Below are 14,270 nucleotides of genomic sequence, written 5' to 3' on the forward strand. Positions count from 1 at the left end.
CAATTTTCCATAAAGTTTTCAATCGGCAAATCAAAAACATTAAAATGATGATCATCCACGTGTTTTTAAAGCATTTTCGATCGATTCGTCACCTGATATATAAATTGAAATTATAAATAATCAATCATCGAATGTTAGAAATTGAAAACAAACTTCCCTTTTGCATCTCTTGTTACCTGAAAATTGAAAAATTCTAAAATTAATGATACGTCTTTTGAATATTGAAGATGGATTTACACTCATCTTTTAATTGAGATCCTTTCAAGTGTATAAAACTTTACACTTTCAGATGTGATGGAAAGAAAAACTGAAAGTGCATTCTTCACAATGAAAAATTTATAACAAACGGAGAGTAATTAATTGTTACTTTGGCTTTAATTGTTTCAATTTTAGTTATTTTCTTTTGAGATAATTTTAATTTCGATGCGAAACTTATATTAATTATTAGAATTTTAATTCAAATATCCTTGGAAATTTAACAGATTTATTATTTATTTAGTAAATGAAACTTTTATTGGAATTAAAATAAGCATAACATTTCCATATTTTTAATAACCAGATGTTTTTCGGCATGATAAACGAGTGATGAATAACTCGCAGTTTAGGAAAGATTTTGATTTGGGGTTTCGGGACTCTGCAACGTACTTTTAGTTTTCCATTTTCAGTCTCGTACCATTATGCAACACCGATTCGTGACGAACAGAGTGCAAACTAAACTTATTTTAGAAAGTCATATTTAATATTTCCAGAATAAGATCATGTTATAATGTATAAAAAATAGATTCTTTTTTAAAATTTTCTTTGTTGTATTTTACAAACTGACTTGACTTAATATTTGAATTTTCTGCTATTTTTGCCCCTGTACATCATACTTTTCTTGTTAGCAATAGAGTCGTGTCGGTCGGTCATCTATCTAATTCCTTCCAGTAGAAACTTTGAATTGAAATAACGTAATGTTTGGCTTGTGCCAGAAGTTTGTATACAGTTAATCGGAACCTTCAGGAATTTTTTAGGGATGGTTCGTTCGGATATGTCGGGCCACGTCCCTCACTACCCGGCCGCCCCATTGTGGGCCTGGTCGAACCCATAATGGGCTTGCTAAAAATAGGCCCTCTTAATGCCCACAGAGAGGAAAAAGTAAAGAAAAATCGTTACGAAGTTTCTGAACAAGCGAGCGGGGGTCGAAGCCCCCTTAGTATGTGTATATATTCATATTAGATCGTCTACAAATTCGTCTTATACGTAGGAAAAGTATTTAACGGAATTATCGTTTACAAACACAAAATGTTAAAGTACTTTCGCGTATGTGAATAGCAACTTCATTAGTTTAAAGTCTTGATTCATTTGGGGAAGTTATTATGGATTAGCAGATGAACTCGGCGTTTCTCGGGCAAAAAGTAACGATAGCAAAGATTAACATTATTAGATTATAGCTGATCTTACCCGTTTTCACCGGGTGCAAGAATTAGGTCCCCCTCTTTCGAAAATTTTTAGATAGGTCTAAAAATATGTTCGAATTTCCGCAAAAATGCAAAAAACCACATCTAAAATAGCACATTAGAAGACGATTTCTTAAGGATAATCCTTAACCCTCTTCCCTCCCCTCCCCCGCGGGGGATTTCCAAAAATCCCTTCTTAGTGTGCATTCTCATGACGTACCCTAGTTCTGTACCAAATTTCAACTTTCAACTACTAACTTTTTGGTCTCTACGCTTATTATTATTATTGTTATTATTATAAACAGATCTCGATTATATACAGTAGACCTCCCTATTACGCGGGTTTATATAATGCGGATTCGTATATCGCGGCGAAAAAATTGCAACCGTATTCGTATAAAGACACTAACAGAGACTCGTAAAATGCGGTAAAACGTCATCGCCGACTCGTGTCGCGACAGGATTGGTCGAATCTGGACCAATAGTGGACGAACAGCCGAACTACTACACGCTACAGAGAGTTTAGGCGAGTAAGTTGAGTTTACTATCGTCTGTACAGTACATAAATTAGGTACTATAAGTCTAATACATACTGTAATTTTATACATTTCTTGTGAAAGAAACATTTCTTATTCAACGGTCATAAAAATTATTTCTATTAATGATGTCTCCGAAGTTCAACGAATTTTTCGCAGAAAAATGACTTATCAGAAAACGTGCCCGCCGTTTGGTGCACTGCTCCGTGATGAAAACAAGCTTAAGCAATGGCGTCGTCGAACGGTGCACACTCGGTAAGTAATCCTACAATTTTTTGTTTATAGCATAGTTTATATGGATTATTCCCAAAAAATTATACGTGTTTTGGAAATGTTGAGTCAAATTAGTCTAGAATCGATTAATTTTATGGAAGAAAATCTTTCAAACGGCCGTAGTCAGTAAACTGCACACGTGCTGGGCTGTGATTGGTTCATGTATTTAAGGATTCCTACAACTCGAAATTCTTATAAAGTGGAACGTATCTACCACGTTATAGGGGGTCGACTGTATATAGATAACATTTCCATTGTTAATCAAACTAAATAACTAAAATTGTATATGGCGCCATCTGTTATGAGATTGTGTTATAAAAACTTTATATATTTTTAATTATTATAAAATAGCAAAGGACTTAATTTTTAGGGACACGTGACCACTGTCTAACTATCCATCCCCTTTTCCTTAGCGGCCGGATGGCCGAGCGGTCAAGGTGGCAGCCTACCGCTTCGACTGAAATAATTAAATCCTAAATATGCGGCCGGATGGCCGAGCGGTCAAGGTGGCAGCCTACCGCTTTGGGAGACCCGGGCTCGAATCCTTACGGGTCGAAAAATCCCCAGGAATTTTTCGGGGGATGGTCAGTTCTGATATGTCGGCCCCCGTCCCTCACCACCCGGCAGCCCCATTGTGGGCCTGTCCGAACCTACAATGGGCTTGCAAAAAGAGGCCCTCTTAGTGCCCACAAGGTGGAAAGAGTTAAAAATACAAGAAAAAATCCCCTTGTCCTTTTACGAGCAAAATTTAATAGCATCAATGTCCCTTATATACAAGCTACCATGCCAAATTTCGTTTTTTAATATTTACCCCGTCCTGAGACATTAAGCGAAATAGACTCCAACACACGCATCCACGGAATTTTTTTTACATTTTAATTTTCTGTATTCATCGACTTTAATTCTTTACCTGTAAAAATTCGAAGTCAGATGAAATCCCATATGTTTTCATATCTCCAAGTTGCGTTATTAAAATATCCATTACTTCTTTCATCTCTACTGTAAATAAATATTTATCATTATAAGGAACTGATTGCTGAGATCAATCATCTAATTTAATATCTTTGCTTCGTTTGTTTTCAAAATCTGTAGAAAATTCCATTTCTGAAGCCAAATTTTTACTGTTAGAAAAAATATTTTCCTATAGGGTGGCTGTCGTTTGCTGCGAGGAATTAGATAATATTTCTATTAAATGTGAAGCTTTAATTATAGTTATAATTATATAGTATGAAACAGATCTTTTGTTATAATTAGCAACATGTTCTGCAATGGTCATATTGTATCGGTTTATTAATTCAATCGAGTTTAGTAAAATTTCTTCATTCGGATTACAAATAATTTCTTGTATACCTCTAAGAGGTAAATAATTCTTTGTACAAAATAAAACTACATTCAACACAACATGTAAAATATTTCGCCATTTTTTTCTTTTTTTTTGTCTGTATTGCTTTTTCCAACAAATCGTCTATAAAACCAGTAGTTTAAGTTTCTTTTCGAAGCATTTCCAATGGAGACACGCGTCGCGATGAAATACAGGATTTTCACGAACGAAAATTCGATTTAGATTTTTCCAAACTTTAAATCCTTGGCTTTGATTGCATATGGCAGAATCCGTTTTACCGAAAAGGATACATGGAAAACAAAATATCGATATAGATATTTTTGAAAAATTGAGCCAGTTAATTTGCTTCAGAGGATGGCAGGAGATTTTCAAATAAATGGTTTTTTTAAAGAATGTTCCAATGGAGAGCGAATCCATCGTAGACTCGCTCTCCATTGGAACATTCTTTAAAAAAACCATTTATTTGAAAATCTGCCATCCTCTGAAGCAAATTCCCTAAAATCTACATCTTCTCCTTGTTTTGGTCAATGGTCACATCTAATCCTATCCGTAATGAATAATAAAAATTACAACTAAAGCCTAAAATTTATAATTGTTAATAAGCATTAATTAAGGAATTGTAAAGGAAAAGAAATTTTACTTGTTTTCGGTATATTTCATTCAGTTAATTCGACTTAACGACTACGATTATTAGCAGGTTTAATTAAGATGCGTATGCTTATTAAAAGCCGGACACTACAAACATTCACTCTGCATGAATATTTTTATTCTAATAAAAATATAGATTAATATCGAAATACCTAACGAATATATTAAGACAAGACGTTATGAAAACAATAAAAATGAACTGAAGTGTATTTATACTTTTAAGTCCCTGTTCTAAGAATTATTTTACTGTTTTCAATATCATTACAGTTGTAAACAAATAAGAATATTTTAAACTTCGGTTATTTATTTAGGAAAACTTTGGTATTTTGTTTCTTAATACAAAATCGGTACAAAAGAGTCCAAGAACGTGTTCTGTCTCTAGACCGGAAGGCATTTCCGAATTGGCAGATCGCCCTTTCCAGTATCTAAAATCAATCAATCGATACACTCACACATTGAAAAAATTAATTACTTTTCGAGTAGCTCATGCTTTACTTAGTTTTAATTTTTTTGCCTAGCATACAAGCTACTCAAAAAAGTAATAATAAAATGTAAAGGTTATGTATGATATTTTGTACAAATGTCAGTTAAGTATTGTGCCATGTTTCGTAATTTTTCGTTGGTTAATGGGAAAAACAATTAGAGCCCGGCATACTGTACGTTATATAGAAGATACAGCTCTCTCTCGTTTAAATTAATAAATATTATGACAAAAAATCTGTACATGTTCAGTAGATTTGCTGACACGTACTGTACATATTTGTAACTTTTTTTCTCAATCTACAGATTGCTTCTCGGTAATGAAAGAAATGCATATAATAAAACACAATACTTAAAAATATAAGAAAATTCTAGCTTTACTTCTTGCAGCTTTCTGGATATTTTCTTTAATATTTTCGATCTGAAGTCGGTTGAATCTATAAATGCAAAAGTTTTCAATAAGAGAGCAAACTTTCTTTTTATGTGCCTAGACACAATTAGAAATTCATCTAAAAATGAGCAACTTTCGATAAATATTGAATCTTTAAACAGGTAATATTAAATTTAATAAGTTTCGTTAAATGTAAAAATTAATGTACAATCGTGAAAATTCCATGTACAAATTAAATTGTTGAAGTAATTGTAATTCTGCTTTGGACACATATCGACTGCAATGTGTGTTTTTGGTTAAAATTCAACGTGGAAACGTTCAATGTTTAATGCATTATAGTGACAAATATCCGTTATTTTATGGTGAAATTTTTTACTAGTAGAACATCGGTTGAAATACAGTCTGTATAGTCCTATTATAAGTTGCCTCGACCAGTTATAGTCGTTTAAACACAGTTCTTAATTAAACACGAGAATAATGCTTAATGTTTCGTTGTCACTTTGCCACTGTCGATGTTCTATGCACTTTAACTGAAGTGGAAGAACGGATCTCGAATGTCGAAGAATCCGTCGTAAATTGGGATGGAAGTCAATTAATTGTAAAAAACTTACCGTCTTTAAATTTTAATATTTTATTGTTAATTGTCTAGTTGGACTTTACTTATTAATAGGACTTTATACTGGTGAAGTCAAGTCCAGTTGATTAAGTCGTAGCTGGGTGAAAGGTCAATTCCGGGTGAAAGGTCACATCCGGGTGGCTGTGTCACATTCGGTGGTAAGTCGAAATCCGCGCAAGAATGCCTCGGAAGAGAAGAGGTTTATGTTTTTCAGCAGCAAAACAACCTTTTCCACCAAGGTCTTTTACGCTCGACGGATTCTTCCACCATTTCTTGGGACTCCTTTCTGTCCAGTCCAGTCTCACGTGACCGTGTCTCCACCGTCCATTCCGGAACTTCCGGATATCGCCGCTCCAGATAATGGACGAAAGACGAAGCGCTGTCGTCTGGAGTTACGACGATCACCCATTTGACACCGGGAATATGCGACTCCTCTTCCGCATCCTTTGGAAGCACCCCTATTACACGAGGCGGAGACGAGGCGCTATCCTCGGGCTCGGCATGGCCCGAGGTGTGCCACTTCTTCAATTCTTTGAAATTATCCATCTCGCAAAGGAAACTGAGCGAATGTTGTGAAAACAGAACTTTAATTAAGAAATATTCCTATTCTCTTAATTTTTATGTAAATTGTAAGTAAGAAATATATACAATTTTTATGTAAAATTAATTTTAAAATTCAATAAAGATTTATGATAGAAGATTATAGAAAATGGTTTTATACTCAAAATTGTTTTAATTATAATGAAAATTTCAGATTGCCAGAACACAAAATATTTGTGAAAATAGAGAAATTCTTATTACTTAAAGTATAGAGTATAGCGGTGTGAATTTCATATGGGATATGATATGTATATAAACCATTGCGGGAAATAACAATTTCAAGTATTTATTAATTCTTATTTTGCGTCGCCACAAAATTTAATGTAAAACGTTCGGATTTTTCACCGAATTTCGTGATTTCTGCGCCTCTCTGTGGCTGAAGAGACGGATTTTCGCGGATCATTCCTTGCATATACGTTCGTGTTAACAGTAATATGTATTCAAAAATGAAATATTCTCGTGTTTCGTGTCCGTATAAAGATGAATAAAAATTTCGATTTTATGATGATCCTTCGAACCGAAAAATGTATAGACTTCGAGTCTAGTAACCCCCTTTTAATGTACCTTGTTAAATTTACTGAGTGACACTTTCTAATCTATGAATAAAATAGAAATTTTGTTAAATTAAGGTGAACGAATCTTACAGATAAAAGCTCATACGTGATAAAGACTAGGAAGCGAGTCACGCTCTGAAATATACAAAAGATAATGAGATTTATTGAGTGAGTAAACATCCCTCTCGAGAATGATTTATATTTGCATTTATGAGGAATTAGAAACTTCATTCTAGATGTGTAAGCTATGCGATAGACAAAAGAAAAGAGGAAGTACACGGCTAATACGATTTCTAACCCAAGTTGTCTTCTGGTACCTGACAGGTCGAGTCCAAACACGGAGAATAGCTCAATGCTGTTACTGATATTTTGAAATAAATAAATTTTTTAATTACAACGACATATAACCTGTTATATGAAATATTTTATTTTCGTAATATCTGGAGTAAAATAATAAGAAAAATGCGAATATTGTGGTCTTAATTGTGACAGAATGATGGACATTAAAATTATTCAATTAAACTATAATTTGTTTTTTTCCATTTGAAACACGTGTTTTTATATCTGGATACTTGAAATTTCAGATTAATTGATTTCTAAGACGATAGTATTAAAAACCATGTTTGCAACATTAAATATATTTTAATATAGGCCCTATGGTTTGGCGAATACATAAATTCCTCATTAATGTTTTAATATTGAATTAAATAATTTATATATTGCAATATGAAAAAAGGTTACATTAATTATTAAATTCACTGGATTTAGTAACACAATATCAGAAACAATACACACATGCGGCGACATTCCGCAAAACTCGAAATGTTTTCGTCATACCGCAAAAATACAGAGTAAAAAGTAAACACGTCATTTCTATTGTATTTCTCCGTGGGATGATCCGAAAGTTCGAGGACGGCTTATAGTTCTTTGCTTTGAATAATTTAAAACACCGACGCAATATCACCTTCAAAGTAATCCTCTTGGTAGACGATACATCGTTTTCCAGCGCTGGTAAAGCTTGTGGAAGCTTTACTGTAAGCCTTCTTTTCAACTACATGTTACCTGTCATGCTGATTTTACCTCATTTGATAACTGAAGACGGCCTGAGGCCGTTTCCATATTTTCCAGTCGTCATCTCCTTCATATTTTACTTTTTCACATTATTAATCAATGGCTCATTTGTTACTAAGTAGAGGAAACATTATTTAAAACGAATAGGAGTAATATTTTTATGCACAAATTGCTTTTTGTAATTATATTTTTTGAGGATTTTTCCATTAATGTTAAAAACGTATTTTTAAAATTCGGTTTAATATGATTTCATTTTTCATGCGATTACTACAAACTTTCAACTTTTTAAAATTATATTTTGCTCAGTAAATTTGAATTTTTTGGATTCAATATGAATCCTGTACATGTTTTTTTTTTTTTCGTCGTCCGTCATAACTGTAGAAACATTACTGTATTATTAATTTTAAATTAATCTAAAATTGTGCAACTTCAATAAATATCGAATCTTTAAACAGTTAATATGAAATTTAATAAGTTTTATTAAGTACTGTATAAAAATTTATATAAAATCGTGAAAATTCCATGTGCAATTTTAACTGCTGAAGTAATTTTAATTCTGCTTTAGACATATATCGACTGCAATGTGTTTTTTTTGGTTACAGTTCAACGTGGAAATGGTTTCCTCTCGTACTGTATTATTCAGTGGTGAAATATTTTACTAGGAGAACACAAGTCGAAATATTATAAGTTTCTTTGGCCAGTTATAGTCGTTTAAACAACAGTATTTTATTAAACATGAGAATAATGCGTAATGCTTCGTTATTCGTAATTATTCGTTCTTCCACTTTAACAGAAGTGGAAGAACGAATCTCGAATGTTGTCGAAGAATCCGTCGTAAATTGGGATGGAAGCCAAGTCCAATTGATTAAGTCGTAGCCGAGTGAAAGGTCAATTCCGGGTAAAAGTGTCATATTTGGGTGAAAGGTCACTTCCGGGTGGCTGTGTCACATTCGGTGGTAAGTCGAAATCCTCGCAAGAATGCCTCGGAAGAGAAGAGGTTTACGTTTTTCAGCAGCAAAACAACCTTTTCCACCAAGGTCTTTTACGCTCGACGGATTCTTCCACCATTTCTTGGGACTCCTTTCTGTCCAGTCCAGTCTCATGTGACCGTGTCTCCACCGTCCATTCCGGAACTTCCGGATATCGCCGCTCCAGATAATGGACGAGAGACGAAGCGCTGTCGTCTGGAGTTACGACCACCACCCGTTTGACGCCAAGTGTATGCGACTCCTCTTTCGCATCTTTCGGAAGCACCCGTATTACACGAAGCGGAGACGAAGCGCCATCCGCCTCGTCTCCGCTTCGTGTAATTTCAAAGAATTTCAAAGAATTGAAGAAGTGGCACACTTCTTCAATTCTTTGAAATTATCCATCCTACAAAAAAAAAAGAGCGAATGTTGTGAAAACAGAACTTACATTAATTAAGAAATATTCCTATTTTAATGTGAATTGTATATTTCTAATGCAAAAATGATTGTTTTCATTCCTTTTAGAAAAAAATATTATAATAAAATCTCTATTTATTATATAATTTTGATCTTTTCGACGACTTTTAATGTTCGATAGAGAAATTAGTTTATTAATTAAAAAACTGTACTTTTCTGTTGACTGCAGTAATACAAAACATCTGTGAAAATAGAGGAAACGAGACGACAAATGAACTTGAATTATTGCAATTAATTAGGATTCAGACGGAATATTAATGTATATACTTATGTAATATATAAACTATGGCGGGGAATAAGAGATTTAAAGTGCTAATTTTCATTTTTCTTTAACAATTCATTAGAAAATTAACAATGAAAAGACTGAATCGGCTCCCCCAAAATAAATGAAAAGATCCGATTCCTCTGAAAGAAACCGATCAATTATTATTGAAAACCATCGCTGCCAATTGTGATATTTTGCTTATCAAAGTTTAAAAGTATTTAAATCTAGAAAAATCATTGTCTAAACTTACACAATCGCTGCAAATGAAGCAAAAACACTGCAATAAATAATCGCACGAATCAATAATAGATCCTCTCTCAACAAGAAAATTTTATTGTTGGGTAGCAACTCAATTTAATGTTATAACATTCGGATTTTGGGGTGAATTTCGTGATCTCTGTCTGTAAAGAGTGGGATTTCGATAGGATTTTAATCTTGTCGAATATTTTTTCCTATTTGCTTCGAATTAGATACAGTGTAAGAATACATATTCCCAATTTTTATACGCTTGCGTACTAGAGTTACTGCAAATTCTCTCGGGGTCCATTATTAGTCTACTGTTTTACGTCAAAATATAATTTTGACCACATCTCAGTTGAAGAATGAATTGTTTTATATGATAATTTATGCCAATAAAGAAGTAATCCTCACACATAAAAGTCGTTTTAAAAATAAGATATAATTGAAAATACTTGTTCCTTTTCAACAAGGACCACAATCTTTTTGTACGCTGTGTTCACAACACACTATTAGAATTAATGTTTGATAATTTTCGATCAAATGAGCATCTCGAGACAACCGTCGAAATGAGAAACCGTGTCGATCTAACAGATTTTTCAACGCCAACGTCCAATTATATGTTAAATTATCCACCGTTGAATACAATTTAAGTTACACGCTAGTTTAAGATAACCTTTATCATCTAATTTCAACCGTCTAATCCAAAAAGAAAACAGAATCTTTATTTCGCAAGTAAGACGATATTTTATCGCGAGAATAATTTCATAGCGATTTTATAGGAATATTTATACATTAAATTAATAAGAGCTATTTTCTGAAAGTATAGAACAAGTCGCATAAAATTTTTATGTAAAATGGCCTTTATACTGTAAATGAATATCATTTTGATATCTAAATTTATCGAAGAGTCTATTTTCTTAGAAATTTCTTTCGATACTAATCAAAAAGTATTTTTTGTACTTCACGTTTTACCAATAGCAAAATTCGAGATCTGAGTCGTCGGAATTTGAAGAATTTTACGACTACACAACACTGATCGCTAAGACAATTAATTCGTTGTTACTCATGTGATTTTTCTGCTCTTCCACTAGAATATGCACAATTGAAGATTACTGGATATCAGCGGTGCGTATGGCGTAAAGTCATCTGATCATATGCTAATTTGGTGCGGTGAAATCACTCACGTGGATACGCAGTTTAGCACCAAAATAAGGGCCAGTTTCTCAGTTGACTTAGCAACGAGTTAAGTAACATTTCCGGCTGTATGAGATTTTATTTAAAAAATAACTTTTACATTATTAATTAATTATAATAAAGAAAATTTCGTGTGGTGCCATCTGTTATGAAATTTTGTTATAAAAACTTTTTTTTATATTATTAATTATTATAAAATGGCAAAAAGCTTAATTTTGAGGGTAGGGATGAGTTTCATTTAAAAAATTGCAAATGCTAATCACAAATAACTTCATTAAGTCCGATCCCTGTCGAGATATGACACATGACACTCCTCTATCTCACATTTTTGACTTTTAACCACTAAAAATTTAATAATATAAATGTCCCTTATACACAAGCTACTATGCCAAATTTCGTTTCTTAATGATTTGCAAAAAACTCGGAGGGTCAAATTTTACACTATGACATGATTCTGTACACATAACAGCCAGGAAATTAAAAGAAATCCACCCCATTCAGGACAAACCCATTTATAATGAATATAATATGCCTAAATCATTTATAAAAAATTTTTCTTTTGTAAACATTGGTTTTAAAATTTAAATATTTTTTGTTTATATTCGAAAACGAATAAATTAATAAAATTAGAATTCATTTTCTTAATTCTATAAATTTCAACCAATCAGTTTTTCTATTTATTACGATCTATGGTTACGTCAGAATGACGTTCAAGCAAGTAACCTATGAGTAGGACTATAAAAATTGAACAATGAATAATGTATGTAAGCAAAGCATTTAATAAATTTTAACTGAAATGGATTTGAAATCTGATAACAGATGGCAGTAATGTATAATTTTCTATTGTACTACTAAAAATAGTGTCGCCATATATTTTATTTATAAGATTAAACGTAAAAATACATATTTTCGTATGATTTAAATAAAAAAAAAATACTATAACACTACTGCCGGTATGAGTGTAACTGAAGTACTGACCGATGCACTAACTTCTGAATGAGAGAGTCTGATTCAATTTCCTAGAATAAGCAACAAAATATATAATTACTGCTCTGGGGCTCACTCAGCCTTTATTGTAATAAATACAGTACCTTCTCAACAGTAAAAACAACTGGAAGACTGACAGATCCCTATTCTCGAGTAATCAAGTGATATTCTTGAGCACTATTGATGCCATTCATACAATATCTATAATGACTTCATTTCTCTAATTAAATGATTCTGTCTAAGAAATAAAGGCTCTTTTTCTTTCTAACCAGACCTATTCAGAATAAGATTAAAATTTTTACTTTTTGTCTCAGACGTGAATTCTATAGATATCGAAATTGAATATCTTGGGATATTAAATGAACTCCAAAAATATAATTCCAAAATATTATTAATGTAGAAAATAATTATTTTATATCTCCGATTGCTATCTATAGCAGGGAATTTTTTGAGATGACAATACATTTATCTCCTAAATAGAAAATTAGTTTGAATAATGATGAATAATGGCGTGATCTCAAAACATTTCGCAGAAATTGTAAAGTTAGCTCAAATATATTACCGATATTAAATATAAAACGGTAATTTTAAGGTTATAAAGTAATTTTTTCGCCTATAGCAGGGGTGGCCAACATGAGGCCCGCGGGCCGCATGCGACCCGCCGGGAGTCGTGTTGCGGCCCGCGGAGCTAGGTCAAATGAACATAAATGTTAACTTTATTGTACATATCACCAAATGAACATTAGAAAAGTTAAGAAAATTTGGAAGAGTTCTATGAAACGTATTTGGACAAGGATAAATATCTTCCGTTTTACAAACATGCTCTGTCAATGGTTTCGCTATTTGGAAACACTTATGCGTGTGAACAACTTTTTAGTCGTATGAAGTACATCAAATCACAAGTGAGAACACGAATTACTGATGTTCATTTGGAAAACTGTTTGCGTGTAGCGACTACATCAGTCCAGATCAATTTTGATGCACTTACTTGTTAGTTCTGTAAAACAAAGTCAGATGTCTCACTTTTAAATATTTTTAAATTGTCTAATAAATATGTTTCTTGGTTATTAAATAAATGATTCTCGGTTATGTTTTATTTTCTTCAAAAAAATAAATATACCTATTTTTTGTGTTTTTTTTTACATTAAACCAGGCAAGTGTTTGACCACGATCTCACCTACTGGAAAGCAACGATGCGGTTGAAGCTGTTGCACGCTTGCTTGTTTACTTTAATTTTAAAAAAAAATTAGGTGCGTGGCCCGGCAGGAAATATTATTTCTGAAATTTGGCCCGCCTGCTAAAAAAGTTGGCCACCCCTTGCCTATAGTAAAGGCGCAATTCCTAGTAAAACCGCTTTAATACAACTGGATAAGTAAACCAATGATGTAGTCCGTTTTAAATGAAACGGACTACATCATTGGTTTACTTATCCAGCTTTATATTGGTTTACTTATTCCATTTTGTAAAGAATCTTTTACATTGGGCTCACTACTCGGTAAACGGTTTTAAAATTGGTTTGCTTATCCAGCTGTATTAAAACCGTTTACCAGGCAATGCTCATAATGTAAAAGATTCTTTATATACAAAATGGAATTACTAGAATTTCATATGAAGATCGAAAATGTGATTTCAAATACTTGTGGAAATGAAGTCAAATCGGTTTTAAATTTTGACTACTAATCAAGGTAGAATAGTTTCTTCTCAGTTAAAAAGACAAATGTACTGATGTCGAATGGTTATTGGTTACAGCATGATCCTAAAATATCTCTATATAAAATAGGAAATGGTTCATACAATGTTTATAGTGCTTTTTTGAAGTATATTTCAAGTTTTTATAACAAAAAATATTTCATATTTTAGATAGTGTGATAGTGAGATGTTTTAAGAGGAATTTTTACGAAAAAAGATATATGAAATGTTATAATAGGTCAGTGGGAAATCATTCAAGAAATATTTGTATTAAAAAATAATTATTTTTAAATAACGATAAAAATATAAATTTTAATTAAAATTATAGGTAATAAGACAAAATAAAAAGAACAATGAAGCAAATATAAGTAAATGCTTATTTAATAAAAAATAATAATAAATTAAAAGTTAATTTTTGGGACTCGCACTCAAAGTGAAATTTATGACAAAGACAAAAATACATTAACAATTATAAATATTTTAAAATAATATAAAGCATA

The sequence above is a fragment of the Centruroides sculpturatus genome, unplaced genomic scaffold, assembly GCF_000671375.1.
Source record: "Centruroides sculpturatus isolate CEXI.00-Female unplaced genomic scaffold, Cexi_2.0 scaffold946, whole genome shotgun sequence".
Taxonomy (NCBI): domain Eukaryota; kingdom Metazoa; phylum Arthropoda; class Arachnida; order Scorpiones; family Buthidae; genus Centruroides; species Centruroides sculpturatus.